The 23,322-nt window shown below is 38.1% G+C and overlaps 1 protein-coding gene and 1 pseudogene across 1 annotated transcript in view; one reads left to right on the top strand and one right to left on the bottom strand.

The window, feature by feature from the left end:
* Dtd1 (D-aminoacyl-tRNA deacylase 1) overlaps positions 1-23,322 on the bottom strand; it is a 205,099-nt gene that overhangs the window by 100,460 nt on the left and 81,317 nt on the right. The gene's annotated exons all lie outside the window — the stretch shown is intronic.
* On the top strand, positions 7,433-8,196 carry LOC124973050 (ragulator complex protein LAMTOR5-like; annotated as a pseudogene).

The following is a 23,322-nucleotide window of genomic DNA, read 5'->3' as shown; positions in this document are numbered from 1 at the left end:
AATATCTATGCCCCGAACATTGGCTCATCCACGTACGTCAAACAAATCCTTCTCAATTCCAGAAATCAAATAGACCACAACACAATAATACTAGGCGATTTTAACACACCTCTCTCACCACTGGATAGATCATCCAAACAAAAATTGAATAAAGAAACTATAGATCTCAACAACACAATCAGCAATTTAGACTTAACGGACACATATAGAATATACCATCCAACAAAGAATGAATACACTTTCTTCTCAGCAGCACATGGATCCTTCTCTAAAATAGACCATATTTTATGCCACAAAGCTACTGTTAGCAAATACAAGAAGATAGAGATACTACCTTGTACTCTAGCAGATCATAATGGATTGAAATTAGAAAGAAATGACAGAATAAAAAACAGAAACTTCTCCAATACCTGGAGATTAAATAATACACTATTATATGATGAATGGATAACAGAAGACATCAGGAGGGAAATAAAAAAATTCTTAGAAGTAAACGAGAACAAAGACACATCATATCAAAATCTCTGGAACACTATGAAAGCAGTACTTAGAGGAAGATTTATTTCATGGGGCGCATTCAAAAAAAGAAGTAGAAATCAATAAATAAACAATTTAACACTACAGCTCAAAGCGCTAGAAAAAGAAGAGCAGACCAATACCAAAAGTAGTAGAAGACAGGAAATAGTTAAAATCAGAGCCGAAATCAACGAAATCGAAACAAAAGAAACAATTGGAAAAACTAACAAAATAAATAGTTGGTTCTTTGAAAAAAAAATAAAATTGATAAACCCTTAGCCACACTAACAAAGAGAAAGAGGGAGAAAACTCAAATTACTAAAATTCGGAATGAACAAGGAAACATCACAACAGACACGAGTGAAATACAAAACATAATTAGAAGCTATTTTGAAAATCTATACTCCAACAAAACAGAAAACCTTGAAGACATCAACAAATTTCTAGAGACATATGAATTACCTAAACTGAATCGAGGACATACACAACTTAAATAAATCAATTTCAAGCAATGAAATAGAAGAGGTCATCAAAAGCCTACCAACAAAGAAAAGTCCAGGACCAGATGGGTTCTCAGCCGAGTTCTACAAAACCTCTAAAGAAGAGCTCATTCCAATACTCCTCAAACTATTCCATGAAATAGAAGAGGAGGGAACCCTACCAAACTCGTTCTATGAAGCCAATATCACCCTGATACCTAAACCAGACACAGACACATCGAGGAAAGAAAATTTCAGACCAATATCCTTAATGAACATCGATGCAAAAATTCTCAACAAAATTTTAGCAAATCGCATACAAATATATATTACAAAGATAGTGCACCACGATCAAGTGGGTTTTATCCCAGGGATGCAAGGTTGGTTCAACATTCGGAAATCAATAAATGTCATTCACCATATCAACAGACTTAAAGTTAAGAATCACATGATTATTTCAATAGATGCAGAAAAAGCATTTGATAAAATACAGCATCCCTTCATGCTCAAAACACTAGAAAAAATTGGGGTAATGGGAACATTCCTAAACATTATAAAGGCCATCTACGCTAAGCCCATGGCTAATATCATTCTAAATGGTGAAAAACTGAAAGCGTTCCCCCTAAAAACTGGAACAAGGCAGGGATGCTCTCTTTCACCACTTCTATTCAACATCGTCCTTGAGACTCTAGCCAGAACAATCAGACAAACCAAAGAAATTAAAGGGATACGAATAGGAAAAGAAGAACTCAAACTATCCCTGTTCGCTGATGACGTGATTATATATTTAGAGGAACCTGGAAATTCCACCAGAAAACTTTTAGAACTCATAAGTGAATTCAGTAAAGTAGCAGGTTACAAGATCAATGCTCATAAATCCAATGCATTTTTATACATAAGTGATGAATCTTCAGAAAGAGAAATTAGGAAAACTATCCCATTCACAATAGCATCGAAAAAAATAAAATACTTGGGAATCAATCTCACAAAAGAGGTGAAAGACCTCTACAATGAGAACTACAGAACACTAAAGAAAGAAATTAAAGAAAACCTTAGAAGATGGAAAGATCTCCCATGTTCCTGGATAGGCAGAATTAATATCGTCAAAATGGCTATACTACCTAAAGTGCTATACAGATTCAATGCAATTCCAATTAAAATCCCAATGATGTACCTGGCAGAAATAGAGCAAGCAATTATGAAATTCATCTGGAAGAATAAAAAACCTAGAATAGCTAAAGCAATCCTCAGTAGCAAGAGCGAAGCAGGGGGTATTGCAATACCAGATCTTCAACTCTACTACAAAGCAATAGTAACAAAAACGGCATGGTACTGGTACCAAAATAGACAGGTAGATCAATGGTACAGAATAGAGGACATGGACACAAACCCAAATAAATACAATTTTCTCATACTAGACAAAGGTTCCAAAAATATGCAATGGAGAAAAGATAGCCTCTTCAACAAATGGTGCTGGGAAAACTGGAAAACCATATGCAATAGAATGAAATTAAACCCCTATCTCTCACCCTACACAAAACTCAACTCAAAATGGATCAAGGACCTCGGAATCAGACCAGAGGCCCTGCATCTTATAGAAGAAAAAGTAGGTCCAAATCTTCAACTTGTTGGCTTAGGATCAGACTTCCTTAACAGGACTCCCATAGCACAAGAAATAAAAGCAAGAATCAACAACTGGGATAGATTCAAACTAAAAAGCTTTCTCTCAGCAAAGAAAACTATCAGAAATGTGAAGAGAGAGCCTACAGAGTGGGAGAATATCTTTGCCAACCATACCTCAGATAGAGCGCTAATTTCCAGAATCTATAAAGAACTCAAAAAACTCTACACCAAAAATACAAATAACCCAATCAACAAATGGGCTAAGGAAATGAACAGACACTTCACAGAAGAAGATATACAAGTAATCAACAGATATATGAAAAAATGTTCAACATCCCTAGTAATAAGGGAAATGCAAATCAAAACTACCCTAAGATTTCATCTCACCCCAATTAGAATGGCGATTATCAAGAATACAAGCAACAATAGGTGTTGGCGAGGATGTGGTGAAAAAGGAACACTCATACATTGCTGGTGGGGTTGCAAATTAGTGCAGCCACTCTGGAAAGCAGTGTGGAGATTCCTCAGAAAGCTTGGAATGGAAACACCATTTGACCCAGCTATCCCACTCCTTGGCCTATACCCAAAGGACTTAAAATCAGCATACTACAGAGATACAGCCACATCAATGTTCATTGCTGCTCAATTCACCATAGCCAGATTGTGGAACCAACCTAGATGCCCTTCAGTTGATGAATGGATAAAGAAACTGTGGCATATATATATATATAATGGAATATTACTCTGCAATGAAGAATGATAAAATTATGGCATTTGTAGGCAAATGGACGAAATTGGAGAATATCATGCTAAGTGAGATAAGCCAATCTCAAAAAACTAAAGGATGAATGATCTTGCTGATAAGCGGATGAGGACATATAATGGGGGGTGGGAGGGGTTAGCATTAGGTTTAGGGTTAGGTTTAGGGTTAGGGATAAGGAGAGCGGTAAGAATGAAGGAAAGAAGGACTGTATAGAGGGAAAAGAGGTATGGGAGGGGTGGGGGGGAAGGGAAAAATAAATTAATAAACATCATTGCCCTATGTAAACGTATGATTACACAAATGGTATGCCTTGACTCTATGTACAAAGAGAGAAACAACATGTATCCCATTTGTATACAATAAAAAATAAATAAAAAATAAATAAATAAAAAAAAATAAAAATCTACCATCCAAGAAAAGCCCAGGACCAGACAGATTCTCAGCCGAGTTCTACAAGACCTTCAAAGAAGAACTCATTCCAATACTTCTCAAAGTATTCCAGGAAATAGAAAAGGAGGGTACCCTACCGAACTCATTTTATGAAGCTAATATCACCCTCATACCCAAACCAGGAAAAAACACATCAAGGAAAGAAAATTTTAGACCAATATCCTTGATGAATATAGATGTAAAGATCCTTAACAAAATATTGGCAAACCGTATCCAAAAACATATTAAGAAAATTGTGCACCACGATCAAGCGGGGTTCATCCCTGGAATGCAAGGATGGTTCAACATTTGTAAATCAATAAACGTAATCCATCATTGTCAATAGACTTAAGGATAAGAATTATATGGTTATTTCAACAGACGCAGAAAAAGCATTCGACAAAATACAACACCCCTTCATGCTCAAAACACTAGAAAAAATAGGGATATTAGGAACATACCTGAACATTGTACAGGCTATTTATGCAAAGCCCATGGCCAACATCATTCTTAATGGAGAAAAACTGAAAGAATTCCCTTTAAAAACAGGAACAAGACAGGGATGTCCTCTTTCACCACTTCTATTCAACATTGTCCTCGAAACTTTAGCCAGAGCTATTAGTCAGACTAAAGAAATTAAAAGGATTCAAATAGGAAAAGAGGAACTTAAGCTGTCACTATTTGCGGATGACATGATTCTATATTTAGAGGATCCAAAAACCTCCTCCAGAAAACTTCTAGACCTCATCAATGAATTCAGCAAAATAGCAGGCTATAAAATCAACACACATAAATCTAAAGCATTTTTATATGCAAGCAACGAAACAGCTGAAAGGGAAATGAGAAAAACAGCCCCATTTGCAATAGCCTCAAAAAAAAAAAAAATACTTGGGAATCAATCTAACCAAAGAGGTAAAAGATCTCTACAATGAAAACTACAAAATACTGAAGTAAGAAATTGAGGAAGACCTTAGAAGATGGAAAGATCTCCTATGTTCTTGGATAGGCAGAATTAATATTGTCAAAATGGCCATACTACCAAAAGTGCTATACAGATTCAATGCAATTCCAATTAAAATCCCAATGATGTACCTTACAGAAATAGAGCAAGCAATCATGAAATTCATCTGGAAGAATAAGAAACCCAGAATAGCTAAAGCAATCTTTAGCAGGAAGAATGAAACAGGGGGTATTGCAATACCAGAACTTCAACTATACTACAAAGCAATAGTAACAAAAACAGCATGGTATTGGCACCAAAATGGACAGGTAGATCAATGGTACAGAATAGAGGACATGGACACAAACCCAAATAAATACAATTTTCTCATACTAGACAAAGGGGCCAAAAATATGCAATGGAGAAAAGATAGCCTCTTCAACAAATGGTGCTGGGAGAATTGGAAATCCATATGCAACAGAATGAAACTAAACCCCTATCTCTCACCCTGCACAAAAATCAACTCACAATGGATCAAGGACCTTGAAATCAGACCAGAGACTCGGCAGCTTATAGAAGAAAAAGTAGGTCCAAACCTTCAACTTGTTGGTTTAGGATCAGACTTCCTTAACAGGACTCCCATAGCACAAGAAATAAAAGCAAGAATCAATAACTGGGATAGATTCAAACTAAATAGCTTTCTCTCAACAAAGGAAACTATCAGTAATGCAAAGAAAGAGCCTACAGAATGGAAGGCTTCCCACTCATACTTCCACTTTGCCACTCATACTTCAGATAGAGCACTAATTTCCAGAATATATAAAGGACTCAGAAAACTCTACACCAAGAATACAAATAACTCAATCAACAAATGGGCTAAGCATATGAACAGACACTTCACAGAAGAAGATCTACAAGCAATCAACAAACATATGAAAAAATGTTCACCATCTTTAGTAGTAAGAGAAATGCAAATCAAAGCTACACTAAGATTCCATCTCACCCCAATTAGAATGGCGATTATCAAGAATACAAGCAACAATAGGTGTTGGAGAGGATGTGGGGAAAAAGGTACACTCATACATTGCTGGTGGGGTTGCAAATTAGTGCAGCCACTCTGGAAAGCAGAGTGGAAATTCCTTAGAAAACTTGGAATGGAAACACCATTTGACCCAGCTATCCCACTCCTCGGCCTATACCCAAAGGACTTAAAATCAGCATACTACAGAGATACAGCCACATCAATGTTCATAGCTCTCAATTCACAATATCCAGATTGTGGAACCAACCTAGATGTCCTTCAATTGATGAATGGATAAAGAAACTGTGATATATATATATACAATGGAATATTACTCAGCTATAAAGAATAATAAAATTATGGCATTTGCAGGCAAATGGATGAAACTGGAGAATATCATGTTAAGTGAGATAAGCCAATCTCAAAAATCCAAAAGGCAAATGATCTCACTGATAAGCGGATGATGACACATAATGGGGGGTGGGAGGGGGGCAAGAACGGAGGAAGGAGGGACTGTATAGAGGGAAAAGAGAGGTAGGAGGGGTGGGGGAGAAGGAAAAAAATAAAGGAATGAATCAAACATCGTTACTCTATGTAAATGTATGAATATGCAAATGTACACTGTTACTCCATGTACAAACAGAAACAACATGTATCCCATTTGTTTACAATAAAAATAAATTAAAAAAAAAGAAAAATCATTAAAGAACAGGAATAGGCAATACACACACATACACACATACACACACACACACACACACACAGAGTAAAGGAGTTGTGTCATTTTGTGAGTTGGCACTGCCAGCTTCCTGAAGAACCTTGAGTAAAATCAGCTGTGAGCAGTCTCCACTGGCTTTGAATTTTACAAAACAGAGGAACATGTTGGATATAGCAGGGAACAAATATAGATGCTGGGCCCACAGCTTACCACTGAATACCCACAGATGGTTTTAACATGATGCAAACCACAGTGGCCTGCTCCCAAGGAGACACAGGCTGCTATAAAGTGTGTTTATCCTGAGAAGGAGAATTATCCTGCTCTTCCTTTAAATGCCAAATAAGAAAACCCCACTATGTGGTTAATATACTGCCCATGATAGCCACAGTGGACTGGCTTCATGAAGACTGGCCTATCCGTCCACTTGATATGGCTCCTTGCCCAAGTCAAGAAAAATACTATAACCAAAAGGACCCCTTAAAAGGACATACTACACCCTATCATGTAACCTTTCTGCTACAAAATCAAGGAGTTGTTTGAGAAGTCAAACCAATATGTTGTCTTGGCTTCCCAGTACAGATCCTTACGAAGCTAAGAAAATCAGAGTGATTCACAAGAGAATAGGAAAAGACAAAGAGGAGAGACAAGGACCTCTTCAAGAGGGTGGAAAGTTTTCAAAGGCTCTTTAGGAATGGGGTGAAGAAAATGGACATTGATGTGACCAAAAGTCTCAAAGTGACGTTATTGAAATTCGGGCCAAATGAATGACCCCTATCTGCTTCTCCTCCCAGCATCAAAAGATCCTAAACAAATGTGACCTATTTATTACAGTTTGGAGGAATTTTTAAAGCCTGGAGGCAAGAATGACAATGAGGACTGATCCTGAATCACTGAGGGTGAGTGTGTGACCAATTAATCAGAGTTAAGAACTGATGAAGGAGCCATGGTCTCTTGGTCTGACTCCTGGCTGGAGACTGGAAGCCAAGTTCATGTGCATGGGTAAAATGGCCAGGGACTGAAGGGGAAATTTTTCTGGGCTCCTTGACATGATAGCCCAATTCTCTGTGATTCCAAACCTGCTGGTAAGGTCCTAAGAGGGGCCACAATTAGACTGGGAGGACACAGGAAAGCACTGGTTGATGGGATTGGAAAGAAGCCTAGATGAGAACTGGGATGTCTAGACAAACTTCATGTGAAGTGGCTGTATCCTTTTACCTGAATATACTGTTGGGGGGAACATTGCATCTGACTGAGGAGCACGTCCCCTACCTACTATTGTTCATTTGTTCACAATATAAAACACCTGGTAGATAAAGTGATTACCAACGTAATCAATAATATGGCAAAACCAAATTGCTGCACATTAATAGCCCAGTGTGATCCATAAAAAAGGTGGATGGGTGGGTCCTGAGTTGGGGTGGACTGCAGGTGGGATGGAGGAACCTTAGAACAGCACTTGGAGGATACAATGAAGAATCCATCCATTGCTGGAGTCCTGTGCACAAATGTACAAGGACTTAATCTCAGCAGCCATTAGATGCTGTCAGATGATGGTGCTAGGGTGATATCTGCCCTAGCCCAGCAAGTAGCTAAACTAACCTCTGACCTCACTGATATTCCTGTGGTGTGTCAAGATTCAGATAATGGGAACATGATGATGTTCATCATGATGGCATCACAGTGGCAGTGTACAAAGTGGCCTCCTGACCTTCCATATGAGTTTCCCAACAGCTTGTCATAGGAATTCAATTCTATCTATATTAATTATAAATCTAGTAAAGGTCCATTAGTTAGTGCATTAATTTAATGTTCATTGGGCTCTTTTCTATTTTTAAAATGTTTTTATTAGTATATTATAGTTATACATAATAGTGGGGTTCATTTTGATATAATCATAAATGCATGGAATATAATTTGCTCCCTTTTAGTCCCCATTACTTCCTCTTTCCCTTCCTTCCTCCCCATTTCTCTTCCTTTATTCTACAGTATTCCTTCTGTTTATATATTAACCAATAAATTAGTGCTTTATAAATATACATAAAGATAAAATTCATTGTGGTACACTCCTATATGTATATTGCATACATAATTTGGTCAATTTAGCCAACCTCTCAAGATATCAGTAAGAAAAGATCGTGTTTCAAAGCATCAGGTCCAGAACACTTTATAGAATTTTGTTATGTTCAATAAATTAAAAAGTAAATAGCTCTGGATACCAATGAATTACTGTAGCTTGAATGAAATAATACCACCTCTAGCAGTCCCTGATATGGTTTTAATAGTGAGAAAAATTCATGTTAAAGGTGATTCAGCGATGATTTTGCAAATATTTTTTTTCTCAATACCTTAATCAAAAAAGAGTCAACTGTAGCTTGCCTTCCCAAGAAAGAATTCCTATTTACATTTATTGTTGCTGCAGAGTTATTTGAATTGCCCAGCTCATTGTTCTTATTTGGTCAGGAGGGATTTGGACTACTGCAGGATCCAAATATGATAACACTCTACATTGATGACATTCTGATAATATCAGAAACTGAAAAGTAAGCTAGGACTGAATTAAAGCCAACAGTGACACACACAAATCTTAGGGGCTGATTGACAAATCCAGCAAACATTCAAAGGACTGAGTTAAATGACTAGGAATAATTCAAGCAGGAGCCACCTGTGATATTCCATAGGTAACTAAAAAATAAATAGTCATGGTTTACCCTTGGAACCAAGCAAGAAACACAGCACTTGGTCATGTTGTTCAAATTCTAGAGAATGCATATCTCACTTCCGGGAATACTGCTAGTTCCTACAATAAATCTACCCAAAAGAAGGTTAGATTTGAGTGTGAACCTGAACACCATCAGGCTATGTCAGAATTACAAAAAGCAGTGGCTCAGTCAATGCCTTTGGGCCCTATGATCCACATGAAGATCTGATTTAGGGAATGTCTTCAGTCTGCACTTAAACGCTTACACTTCATGACAAAAGACCATGAGTGCTATCCATCAGCAACCACTGTGATTCTTTTTTTTTTTTTTTTTTTGTGTGTGTGTGTGTGTATGTGTGTGTGTGTGATTCTGGACCAGGAAATTTCTATACATGAAAGTATGGTGTATGTCATTTGAGACACAATTATTGGCTTGCTATTGGATATAAATGAAAATTGCCCCTTGAAATCTGAAAGATCCACAATGTCTTGGATAATGTCAGAGAAACACTCCATAGGGAAGGCAATTCCCAGAAAAGCTGGAAATAAAATGAAATGGTAAAATAATAAAATGGAAATGGTCTATACAAGAATATGCTAATAGAAGAATGTAAGGAGTTACTCGCTATATTCATGATCAGGGAGACTGTTTCCTCTAGGATCAACTTTGGCACCACCTGAAGATCCTGTTTTCACATGATCAGTGTTCTACAAACCACTTCCAATTGGCCAAGAAAAAGCTGCTTGTAAGGCAGTCAATGAGAATAGACAGCATTCTGCTGGAAGGCCACCACATCACAACCAGTACAACAACTGATGAGAAAACTAGTTGAAGAAGGTTAAGAATAATGCACAGTGGCTCCCAGCAAGCCACTATGTGACCCCAATAACTCTGGAAACTAAGGAGGATTCCAAGTTCAATGTCAGCCTCAGCAACTTAAGTGAGACCCTGTTTCAAAATAAAAATAAAAAGGGGGATTTGGGGGAATAATTCAGTGGTAAAGCACTCCGGGTTAAATCCCCAGTACAAAAAGGGAAGGGGAGGGAAGAGAAAAGAGAAAAGAAAGGAATCAGCTCAATGACCAAAATTGCTTACTGTTTTCCTTGTATAGATGGTTCATGACTTATAATGGTTTGGCTTACTTTTTTTTTTTAAATTTATGATGTGCAAAAGTGATCTGCATTCAGGAGAAACCATACTTTGAATTTTGATCTTTTCCCCAGGTTACTGACGCACAGTATGATATTCTCTCATCATGCTGGACAGTGGCAGCTAGCTGCAGCTCCACTTATCTATGTGATCATGAAGGGAAACATCTAATATTCTTTGGTGTTCTGCATTGCTAAACATCACATTTAGTAGATTACATGTATTAAATGCAGTTTCCATTTAGGATATTTTTTACTTATAATGAGTTATCAGGACATAACCCCATGTAAGTCCAGAAGCACGTGTAACAATTAAAGGACTTAGAATCCTGAAGTTTGAGTGTATATAATAGACTCATGGGCAGTAGCTATGGCTTTCCACATAAGGCAGATAGAAAGCTAGACTATTAAAGGGACAGCCATATGCGGCATGGACCTATGAAAACCACACTAAGGGAATTGATGGGGCTTAATGAACATATTAATGCCCAAAAGAATCCTCTTCCAGGACAGGAAGTGATTAAAACTGATAAATGTGTACCCTGGTGTATTCAGCTGAGTAGTTGCCTGGACCCATAATGAAGGGCACAGGGAAAGCTATAGCAAAGCAGAGATAGGCTGACTATCAATATATTCCTCTTGTACCCTCTGAGGTACAAAATGCCAACAGGGACTGCCAGAAAGAAAGAGACACAGAGAGCTATGGTACATATTTTCCAAGGGTAGAGACCCATTATAGCTGACATTACAAGACCACTGCCAATAGGCCCAGAAGGTTACACCTTCAGACAGGAATAGACACATACCTAGGACTGAGCAGTAGATAGCTAATGCTGAAAACACTGCTGAAGGACTGAAATGAAAGATACTGTACCCATCTGAACCACCAAGGAACACACTTTATAGCATATTATATCCAACAATGGGCAAAGATATAGTCTGTCTAAGAGACATTCATCATGTCACCTATCACCCTTACAGCAGTGGTCTGATCAAGAATTGGAAAGGTAACTGAAATACCTATTATCTAAGATGGGAGGAGAAAAGCACATAAAAGGCTGGTATTATGGTCTGAATACAAGGTACATCTCAAAAACTCCTGTGTTAATATTCAGAGGTAAAATGACTAGACTGTGACAGCTATACTCTAATCAGTCCACCCTAGTTTGAAAGGGCTGAGTGGTTAACTGTAGGCAGGTGGGGGAGGTGGGTCACTCACTAGGGATGTGACCTGGAAAGGATCATCTTTCCTGCCCCCCTCAACCCCCATCTCTCTCTCCCTGCATCTGGACCACCATATTCTAAGCAGCTTCCCTCTACCATATCTGTCTGCCATGATGTGCTGCCTCATCTTAGGCCCAAAGCAGTGGAGTTGGCCCACCATGGACTAAATCTCCAAAATCATGAGCCAAAATATGCATTTCTTTCTCTAAGTTGTTCTCATCAGACTCTTGCAGCTGACTGGCAGCTATAGCTTGCTGCTGCTACCTAGACTCAAGAGAGAGTATCATAACATATCGATAGCCCAAGAAAATATTCAAAGTATGGTTCCTACTGAATGCATATTGCTTTTGTACCATCATAGAATCAAAAAATTGTAAATCAAACCATCATAAATCAGGGACCATCTGTGTTCCCAATTCCTCCCTCCTCTCCCTTGTGTCATTACTGTCATTCATTTCACTTAACCACATGCTATAGTGAACAGAACGCTGTTACTGTAATTGAATCTAAACAAAGAGTTCACTTGAGTAAATTAAGAATATGAAAAATAAAACATTTTGTCTTCATTTATTCCATTTCTGATGTTCTTTCTTCACACACACATCTGAGTTTCTAACCTATATCATTTCCTTCTACCTGAAGAATTTCTTTTAACATTTCTTTCAGGACAGGTCTGCTGACTAACCTCAGTTTTTGCTTGTCTCGAGAAAGTCTTTATTTCTTCTTCACTTTTTAAGGATAACTTCACTATATTTAAAATTCTAAAATGGTGGGGTTTTTTTCTTTGAACACTTGAAATATTCTCCTCTACTCTCTTCTTGCTAAACGGTTTCTGACAAGAAGTCTGTTCTAATTTCGATCCTTATTCCTCTTTAAGTAATGATGTTTCATTTCCATATTGAGAAAAAAAAAACACTCTTTATGGAACAAAAAAAAAAAATCCAATGGGGAAAACCTGAATAATATGTGCAATCCAGGCCAATTAATGATGGCTCAACTAGATGACATCTTGTCATAAAAAATGTCTATGAAGGGTCTCATCTGATTTTCACATTGTAATGTTTAAAATAATTGCACACCTTGTCAGCAAACCAGATTGTAAATGAATTTGATTGCTCATAAAATGTCTCAAATCAAGAGACCTCAGCATGCCCAACTTCCATGTGACCCCAGAGATGAGAGACTCCTAACCTGCCCCCACCCATCAGGAGTCTCCTGCATAAGGGACTCTTGTGTGCAAGGCCATTTAACTCTTGGTTAATGCAAATAACTCTTAACCACTCACCAGGCCTAAAAAGAATCACTTGGATAAAAAGTAGAGAACACTCAATTCTTGCAACTGATTATTTGGTGATTTTATAGAAAAAGACTGATTGAAAACTATTATTCACCTAATTACTAATGTTGCATATTCAAAATAGAAGCCTGTTTGTGGTGGTTTCTGTGGAACCAACTAGAAACTTCAATGGTGTAAAAAAAATTTTCCTTGTGAGACAGATAAACATTAATTCAGTAAACCATTTTAAGATGACATCACAAAGGTTAACTCATCATCCATTATGAACTGGATCCACTCAGTACTTTTGACCTCATAAAGTATGCTCGCCACATTTGTCCAACGTCACCTCCTCTTGAACAGCAGAAAGAAAGTAGCTGTGTGGATGTTCTGCTATCTCTGGTTCAGCAGGGTTCCAAGGTCTGGGTCTTCACACTGAAGAAGTGGGCATCCATATCCTAATTAGAAGGCCACATTCCAGCAGCTTCAGTTAGCCACAGCTTGGCAAGGGGCCATGCTCTGACCAAATGAAGGTCAGAAGTAGGCGTTCAGTAATAAAATTAGTCATTTGTTAATCTGCATGATGAATGTGAGAAATGGGTTTGCAGCAGTGAAATTAACGATATTTGTATAATATGACTGGCTATCATATCTGAGGCATACTCCTTGTGTCTACAAATCCACCTGCAGTTGTCACCTCTAAGCATTGGGGAAGGTGACCAACATTTTAATTCCTGAGAGATGCTTAATCACTAGATCAGGGACTTCTGCCTGATGCAGAGCCTGCCCCTAAATCTAGAACATAATGGCATCTGTCTTGAGAGCTGGGGCTTCAACAAGCTAATAGAACAGGTTGTAGGCACTATTTGTACCTGCTTGTTAATGCCTGTCTCATCTCTTTAATAAATCCTGTAGAGCAGAATGTTAGGATACTTGTTTCCATCACATCTGGCAGTGAGGCTGTGAAGGAAACAGCTAACCCTCACCCACCTTGAATATTCCAGGAATGATTATTACCTACCAGAAAAAAAGCTCATTGTTGTACATGGTCAAGTTGATTAGGTCAGTTCTCAATAACAGTTTATTCTTCAACCTGACAATCAGATAGGTCAATGTTACATATAAATCATACCAGAAAGTGTAATTACTTGAAATCTTGTTTTTAATATCTGTTTTTCAAAAAGGAAGTATCTTGGAAAATGAAAGACACTAATGGAAAATTAAAATCACTAGGATGGTTTCGGTGTATGTCACATAGACCCTCAGTCTACAATAAGGGAGGAGAGAATAGGTTAGGGCGAGTCACTTACATGTGCTTTAGAACAGAACCTCATCCACACTGAATAAACAGGCACCTGATGCTTTTGATAATGGTGACTGCCCAACAGCACAAGTATCATTCCCATAGCAACAGTTGTCAGGCCAACAGGCCTTTTCAGATACAATCAAAGAAAATGTAAATCAAAAAACACTTTCACGACTCAAAAGTATGACCTTGGGGGAACCAGAATAAGTTGCTGGTTCGTTATGGGTTTAATTTTGAATACTAAAGAAATGTCAAATTCTCCACAAAAGAACATTCACACTGACATAAAGTCAGGGGTCTCACTAGCTCTTCCTTTCATTCCTCATAGGTCATCTTAGGGATGAACAGACAAGCATGGAGGAATCCCCAAGAAAGCCAAGGTACAGGGAAAAGGGAAGAAGACCCATGCCTGGAAGAGTTTACTGAGTCCAGGTCCAAAACAAACTGAAATGAAAATCAATGATGGAACTTGAGCTGGGGAGCAGAACTGGGGGCAGGGAGATGGAGAGCTGCCAGTATGAAAGAAGAGGAAGGAGAGAGATAAGGAGGGGAACAGAATCAAGATAGTCAAGAGAAAATAATAGGGACCAAAAGGGAAAATGCTGCTTTCCTGGAGGGTAAAAAGTTTCTGTGGGCAGCCTCACCTCAACCTTGAACATTTGGATAATATCCATCTTAAATCCTAGGAGCTTATTTGGAAATATTTTCCAGATCTCTTTAAACACAGATCACAGTTATAATATGGTCTCACCTATAGTCAAGATTCAAAATGCAAACTCCTTGCAAGATATTATGAGTTTTCAGAAAATGGCAAGTGTTCAAACACTGGAGATCCACATATTCAAGTGGATGTGGGGAAAAGTACTCAGTGAGTTCACTTGGTGACAAAAGTTTCAAAGAAAGAACAATTTCCAGACAGAGAAGCCAATTTACCAATGGAGGGGTAACTGCCCATCCTTCCCAAGAAACCTCTGAAAATCAGCTCTATTGTCTCCCTTCCAGGTGACTAGGCTTGGTGTACCTACGGACAGATGGCAGAGAGGTAGCCCCAGGCCCTCTCCAGATGCTGGTCCACCTGAGGTCATCCTTGTGAGGTCCCTCTGATGCCCACATAGTGCCACTTCCTTCTCTTGTTTGCAGTTCCACCTGGCCCTGCTGGCTTCAGAACTAGCACCTCTTGGTTCTGATTTCTTCTCCAGGCCTTCCTTTTATTATTTCCACTCATAAGGTCCCCATATGGACATATCTGGAAAATCTCAGGAAACATGGCATTTATCATTTATTCCATGAAAGACCAGAGAATGAAGGACTACAGTGTTTTGGAAGCACATTTGAGAAAACCACACTCATGTGTCCATTAAGCAGAGCTGAGATTTAAATTTAAAAAAAAAAAAAAAAAAAAACTGTTTCTCAAACTACTATCTAAGGCTTGGGTAGAATAGATGCTCTTGAATTATGCCTTTGTTTAGAGAGGCATTTGGATAACAGTTTGGTCAAGTCCCAGAAAACAGAAAATAAAAGAGAATTTGGACTCCAGTTCTTATCTGACTCAGCCTCCATATCCTCTGCCCTCTCCTATCAGAAAAATGGAAGCAGATCACATTTGACATATGGAGATAATTTGACAGAACAGTGTCTGTGGAAAGTTCTAAACACTTTGGAAAGTAAGACATTTTCATTAAGCAGTATTTGCTGAACACCTGAGACACAAACGGGGTAGGAGCCTTATTTATATAAGAATTCATTGGGGGAAGATGTCCACCATGTGCAACATCAACAGCACAGGGCTCTCCACAGCACAGAGTGGGCATTTGGGGCACGTTGGCCAGTTTCCACCACCCTCCCCAATTCCCTGTATCTAGTATTCTTAAGTCATACAAAACTACTCTGGGAGGAGAAAAGGCCCAGCAAAATAAGCTGAAACACTCCCTAAATAACTCAGAGCAGCTCACAAACAGTATGAATTCTTCTGCAGCAAGTTCAACAGTCAGGGCTCCAGTTCACCAAAAAAAAAAAAAAAAAAAAGACATATTATCATCTACTCAATGGAAAAAGTTGTGTGTGTTTTCTTTAGGTTTATAGAAACAACATGCTGAAACCTCAAACCACTTAAGACACACATGGGCTGTGAAGGTTTGTAAATGTCTTGAATACAGGCAGAGAAAACAAAAGCCCCAAATAAGAAAATATTTAGCTCATAAAATTCACATGTAAGAGAAAGTTTTAAGAAAATAACCTATATAAAACACCAGTTTCTTTTCTCTTTTGGGGTTGGGGAGAATTAGAATAAAACCAAAAGAATGCTTCACAAGGATTAGCCAGGAGGTAGGTAAATGTTAGTTCCTTTCTCCTTCCATTTCTTGCCCTTTTCAGGGTCTAAGATGGAATTATTCAAAGGACTAACGAGAACTTGGCCCAGGCACAGAAGTGTGAGACCCTACGCTGGGATCCAAGGGTCTGATAGTTCTTGATCCCTAAGTTAATCAGCTGCAGAAGCTGGGAATAGATAGAACCAAAATGCATTCCTAATAGGCAGCAGTAATCACAGAGGCGAGCAGGACATCTGCTTTCAACACTCTGAAACTAAATCAATCATGTTGGGATGAGCAAACCTGTGCTTTACTCTGCTCTTTCCTGTCCTGCTGCTCAGCAGAACCTTCAGATTTCAGGTGGGCCAAGAGAAATGAGGGTTGAAATATAAAACAGCCAATTTTCCAATTTATTTGCTACAGCATGTGGTGGAGAACACAGCTTTTTGTCAGGGAAGTTGCTTGGGTTTCTGCTTGAATTGCTTAGCAGTTGCAATTCTGTCAACATGCTACACCCACCCCCAAACCTCTCCCTCCCAATTTTTTTTTTTTGACAATTAGGAATTTGCTGGCCTTTTTAAAAATGATGCATACTCCACATAAACAAAACTGCCTTATCATTCCGTGTTTTCAATCTATTAAACTGACAAAGATTCACAATGATATGCTAAACCCAAGGTGGGGAAGGAGCACCTGTGAATTCTGCCCAATGAAGGTAAACAGCACAAACATCATAGACGGTGGTTCTTGACAAACAGTACCAAAACCTTAAACATGTCTGTGTTCTTTGCCCCAGTAGTTACAGGTATGAGAATTCATGCCACAAGATTCAACCTGAGCTGCACAATCAGACGTACACAGCACAGTTCACCACAGCATTGATCCTGAGAGGAAAAACCAGTACGTAACTATATAACTTAAATGTTCGATGACAGTTAAATCACAATGAACTATGATACATCTTCCGGCAGAGTCATGGGCTGCCATTACAAATGAGGTTGGAAAAGGTCATTTGAGGTATGAAAAAAATCCCTTGATGATATGTGAATTATATATAATATATATACATACACATACATATACAAACATTTTTTTAAAAACAGGGGCACATATTCTATATATAGGCATAGGAGAAAAAAGGCTACATAGAAAAAAGGCTAAAAGCATTTTGGTACTGTAGATGACAGAATTAAAGGTGATCTTATTTCATTTTTTTGTAAATACAAGATTCAGGGTAATCACTCATTTAAAGAGAACGAAGTATGAATAAAATGTTTCCACCATGCACTTACCAAGGACAAAGTTTTTCTCCATTATGCCTAAGTGGCCACTCTGCAAGCTCTCCAGAATATACTTCATTATAAATATCCATACTCAGTCAGCATTTTGTTAATTCTAACCTTATGATGGGAAAATGACAGGATGAATTTTACCAACTGGAAGATATATTTGGAAGTGTGTGGCAACCAGCCTTTAAGATGATACCCAGTGATTCCCTGGTATTCACAACCTTGCATAGTCACAATGAATAGGGCTAACTATATAACCAGAGGATATTCCAGAAATTACAGTTACTTCTGAGGCCAGGTCTCTGAGGAAAACTAGTTGCCATGCTGTGAGGACATTTGAGCAGCCCTGTGAAAAGTCCACCTGGCAAGAAACCAAGACCTCCTGCTAACAACACAGCTTGCCAACCTCTTTGGTGGGCCACTTCAGGAGCAGGTAATCTCATGAGTGAAACTCTTGGTGGACTATAACCCCAGACAACATCTTGACTATTGTAATCTCATGAAACAGCAGACCAGAATCACCCAGAAAAATGGTCTGAATTCCTGACCTGCATAAATTGTATGACAAATGTTGATTATAGTGTTGAAGCTCCATATTTGGAGGTAACTTGCTATGCAGCACTTCAGATGGTATGACCTACAGTACAGACCCATATGGCCCACAAAAAATGCCTCCCTAGGAGCTGGGACTGGGGTTCTTCAGCATGTGGCTGCAGGTGAAGGCCAGAGGTAGGCACTCAGAGTGTAGGCACTCAGGCACCTCTGTCCCAATACCCCTTAGAGCACAGGTGGAGCAGATTTCTGTCACCACAGTCTAGGGCTCCTTTGCAACACCTGGAAGGTCAGCTCAATTTCAATACAGCTGACAAATAGTAACTGGGGCAGCAGAGGAGGGGTACCAACTCCCCAAGAGGAGACAGCATCAGACCTTATTGAATAACCTGGAATCAATCTGGGATCATGGGGTCACATGTGGCCCCAAAGTGGAGGCAAACCCACAGAACAAACTACCTTCCACCAAGGAACACTGAATTTGTGCATGTTGCCCAGCAATCTCTTTGATGTACTTTTAAGTTCATTTGGACTTTTTGATATTTGTTCTTGAAGTCCTCTCCAAGTAAAATTATTTTTAACTTTCAATATTATGACCATATTTTAAGTGACCTGGGTTAATTGCCCTCCCTATGGAACTGCTACAAGCAGTTTATAATTTAAATGGAATTTTTTCCATTCCCCATTCCCCCCTTCTTCTTTTTTTTTTTTTTTTTTTTTACATAAAGTTTGGTAATGATCTCAGGATTGTCAGTTACTTTAAACACCACAAGCAACCACTGGAAATCAAGACAGCCAGGCTTCCAAGTCAATAAAATTATTATTGCTCAGAGTTTTTCAGTTGCAATAAGAACTGTGTATATTTATATCATCAAAACATCAAAACTAGAAAAAAAATTCAAAGTACCTCTGATATAAATTCATAATGGAAATACAGAAATTTAGCAATGCAATTAATTACACAAAAAACTGTAAACCTGGAAATTTTAATTTAGTGATTTAAAAGGGAAAATTAGGTTTCTTCTCCCCTTTACTATCAATATTTTTTAAAAGGTGACTCTGAAATGGCAAGTATCAGAATAGAATAAACAATCAATCTTTTAAATTGTGAATTCTAAATAGAAGAAATATCTTAATGTAGGATTTTGTTTCATGAAGGATATGAACATTTCTTAATAGAATAAAACTGATCAGATAAATGTTGCAAGGTAGTTTGGGGATGAGTGGCTGAAAAATACTTCAATCCCACTCAACCTTCAAACTAACCCTGTAATCATGGGCAGAAAGGCTTCTGTGTTTATTGCACTAAGCAGAAACCAGAAATACCATTTCCATAATCTGTAAGGGTGAAGTTTTAGTGTCATTCTGGATATGAACAGGCTTTAAAGAGTTAAAGCTCTTTTGAAGATAGAGAGTGACAGTATTTCAAAGAAAGTGCATTTTCTAATCAACTGGGATAACCCAACACTGTTCTAAAAAGGTCAAGAATCTAAACTTGGCATGAAAAATTTTCATCACTCTAGACCTTTCCTCTTATGTTATATAAGAGCAAGAACCTGGTAAGAATTAAGTCCCTAACATCCACTCCCTCAGTGAAATGTAAAAATGAGTAACAGTCACAAAAGAAAAAGTGATTCATAGATACATTCTGCTATGTACTTTAATTTGTAGCATTTTTCATACCAGAAAAGGTTAAACACTTTATTAACTCTAAGGTGTTAGGTGGGTACAAAATAGAGAAAAATAAAAAAAGATCGATCGATTGATCTCAAGTGGTTTAAGACATCAAAGGAAAACAAGTCACACTAACATTGCAAGGAAACCTTAGAACTTCAATTCAGAACTTGAACATACTGGACAAATTGAACACCCAGGCTATCAATTAACATTTACAGATAACAATAAGACTGTGGGAACCAGATGGCACTCCATCAATAAGCTACTCCCTGTGTACAAATGACATCTGGTCAGTTAACAGAGTTACTGAGTGCTTGTCAGGCACCAATCACCATAATCCATACACGGGATGAAAAGAACAAGGCAGAACCCAGTTGGATGACATTGCATGCTCACTTTTCAGCTAGAAAGCAAGACACTTTTATACCTAAGAAGTCTAATTATGAACTGAACATCATCTGTCTGGCTTACCATAACAAGCATTTTCTATACAATCATAATGGTATAGCTCCAAATCAACTAATTCATTCATTAATAAAAAGGAAATTTGCTACACTCATCAGGATTCAGCATAACCACTCCCAATAATGATTCCTGTTGACTTATGAGGCATCTGCTTCATCTCTATCTATCCATATTTTCAAAAGGGGAGAGAAGACAGTTCAAATAGTATAAAAGAATTAAGAACACTTAAAATAATCCTTTCATTCTTAATGACTTTTTCTGAATCTAAATTCTTCAAAATTGAATTATACCATTAATTACTTTGCAAAGATTATCATGAAATGGCAAATTGGTGTATTTTGACCCAAACATGGAAACAATTTTTACATTAGTATAGGTAAGTTTTTCTATGAATACCCAAGTTCAAAAAACCAAACTAGTCACTTAAACCCACTAGATTATTTAGCTATGTCATGTGAAACAAGAATCACATTCTAGTCTGATGTCAATTCACTACTTTACAAAGATATCAAAGTTACAAAAGTCTTCATTGGTTCATAGCCCTCTCTAAAAAGTTTGAAGAGCTTCTAATTTTGCTTATTTTCAAACAAAGGTAACTTGGTTTTTGCCTCCTTAAAAGCCATCTTTCAGGGTGACTTGACATTTGGATTCCCATTGGATAGTCTCTTGGCTGTACACTGAGAGATTTCTGCATGCTACCCTAAAATTTTCAAGTTTACAATTCCTGACCTCAAACCTCTTTCCCCAGCAACCCCATTGTCTTTATCAAGGACCAAGTCTGGTTAGGGCCAAGGGGTTGCCCTGTTCCCACAGCCCACAGCTCTTTTGTTTTGTTTTAAATGTAGATATAAATGCCCCTCGAGTCATCAGAAAGTAAGCAAATAGGCATGCCAAAATATTCCTTTTAAAACATCTGTTCTAACAACAACCAATTAAAGTGATGACAGAGCCTATGAAAAGTAAAGCAGATGACCATGCTAGTGCTGTTTTTAATGCCTTATGCAATAAATAGCACAGGAATAAGTTATCCAGCTTACTCTGGCTTCAGCCTCTAGTTTATGAAGTCGACACTTTCAAAAAATAAAAAGCATAACTCAGAGTGCAATCAGCCAAAAACATTAAGCTGTTCTGTACTGACAGAGATGGGACAAAGGCCCTGAGAAATAATGAAAAGGAGGCCTTTGCAGGGGAGTTACATTCATTTATCATAGGGATCAATTAAAACCTCTGTGTAACCCCAGATCTTTTATGAATGCAATGTCTTAAATATTTTTTCATTGAAATTTTTCAATTAAATAAGCTGCTAAAATGGCAGAACAAGATTTAAACTGTAATGAGATCAAAGTCTCAGAAGAAAATAAAGACTAGAGAATCTGAAGGGAGCCCCCTAGACGAAGAATGTCATGTGGAGCAACAGCCTCCCCTGTCTGACACCTTCCTTCATTCTACAGAGCAACAGAAGGCCCTCTACTCTGCAGGTTCAACTGAATTTACACAGTGCAGTCTGTTTTGAGGGTCACCAGCTGAGGAATAACAAAGCATCTCTTAGTTCTCGTTTCTATGAGATTGTTGACCACAACCTACATGGTTAGCATACCTGAGAATCTGCAGAGTTGGTCCATGTGTCAAACACTAAAAGAAGTAACATAAAAGTTGACACGGTGGCACACACCTATAATCCCTGATACTAAGGAGACTGAGTCCCAAGAATCGCAAGTTCAAGACCAGCCTGAACAACTTAGCAAGATTTTGTCTCAAAATAAAACACAGCAGATGGAGCTCAGTGGTAAAGTGCCCTGAGGTTCAATTCTCAGAGAGAGAGAGAGAGAGAGAGAGAGAGAGAGAGAGAATATGAAGAAAAAGGAAAAAAATAATGCAAAACAATTAAATATGAATGCCATCAGCACTCTATAGACAATACTGATGATGACGACAATGAAATCACTCTACTAAGGTAATAAAAACCTTAGGAAGTTTGATTCCACTGCTCTGTGTTCTTCTGCTTGGTTAGCCCTGAGTAAGGCTCTCATGAACCCACGAAGAACAAGACTGGATCTGAACAGGAGAATCAGCCATACAATGTTCTCATGCCAGCAACACAAAGATTCTTTATTCTGAGTAATGACTTTCTTTAGGCTCCAATCAAAAGAAAATATTTGTCAACTGCCTGCTTTGTGCACTGCAATTGGTGATGTGGGAGATGTTTAAGATCTGGGTCTTGTCTTAAGGAGTTTATAAATTAATTGCGGAACAAGGGATGAGCTCTTGAGAAGTCAAATGAAAATTATTTACATTTCAAGGCAATAAAGTGCTAGGAGATGGCACTGCACATCAGCAGTACCATGCAGACAGTATGACTGCCTTTCAGATCCAAATCCAAACACACCCCTGATAGAAAGGTGAGAGCAGGAGGAAGTACACTAATCTGCAGTCCTGCAGATTAAAGGATAAGAGCACAGGCTTCACACAAGTATACAAGTGTGTGCGTTTGTGGACAATTCCCACAGGGCAGCGATAGTGAATCAGGATGGAAGAAATAAAGATAGATAGAAAGGAGACTAAAGGGAAGGAAAAAAAGACTTTAGCTGTAAATCTAAGAACCCCATGTTTAGACTTACTCCCCAGACCTGTTTTTTTCTACAGGATGGTCATTCCCAAATTTCTGAGAAATCTACAAATCTTAGTTACAATAAACTGATTCATTTGTAAAAATTATCCTATTTTGATTAAAGCTTACAAGTACTGTTAGCCTACAAAATGTATTTTCAGATCAGATAAAATAAAGGAGATATATTTTAAGAAACCCATAAAATAGACACCTGTTACCTGGACAGAGGAAACAATGCCAATGTGAAGACCCTGGAGAGGACAAGATCACGATAAAATGT

The sequence above is a fragment of the Sciurus carolinensis genome, chromosome 2 (assembly GCF_902686445.1).
Source record: "Sciurus carolinensis chromosome 2, mSciCar1.2, whole genome shotgun sequence".
Classification (NCBI taxonomy): Eukaryota; Metazoa; Chordata; class Mammalia; order Rodentia; family Sciuridae; genus Sciurus; species Sciurus carolinensis.
The sequence above is the reverse complement of the archived record's forward strand: the minus strand, read 5'-3'. Positions and strand labels throughout refer to the sequence as shown.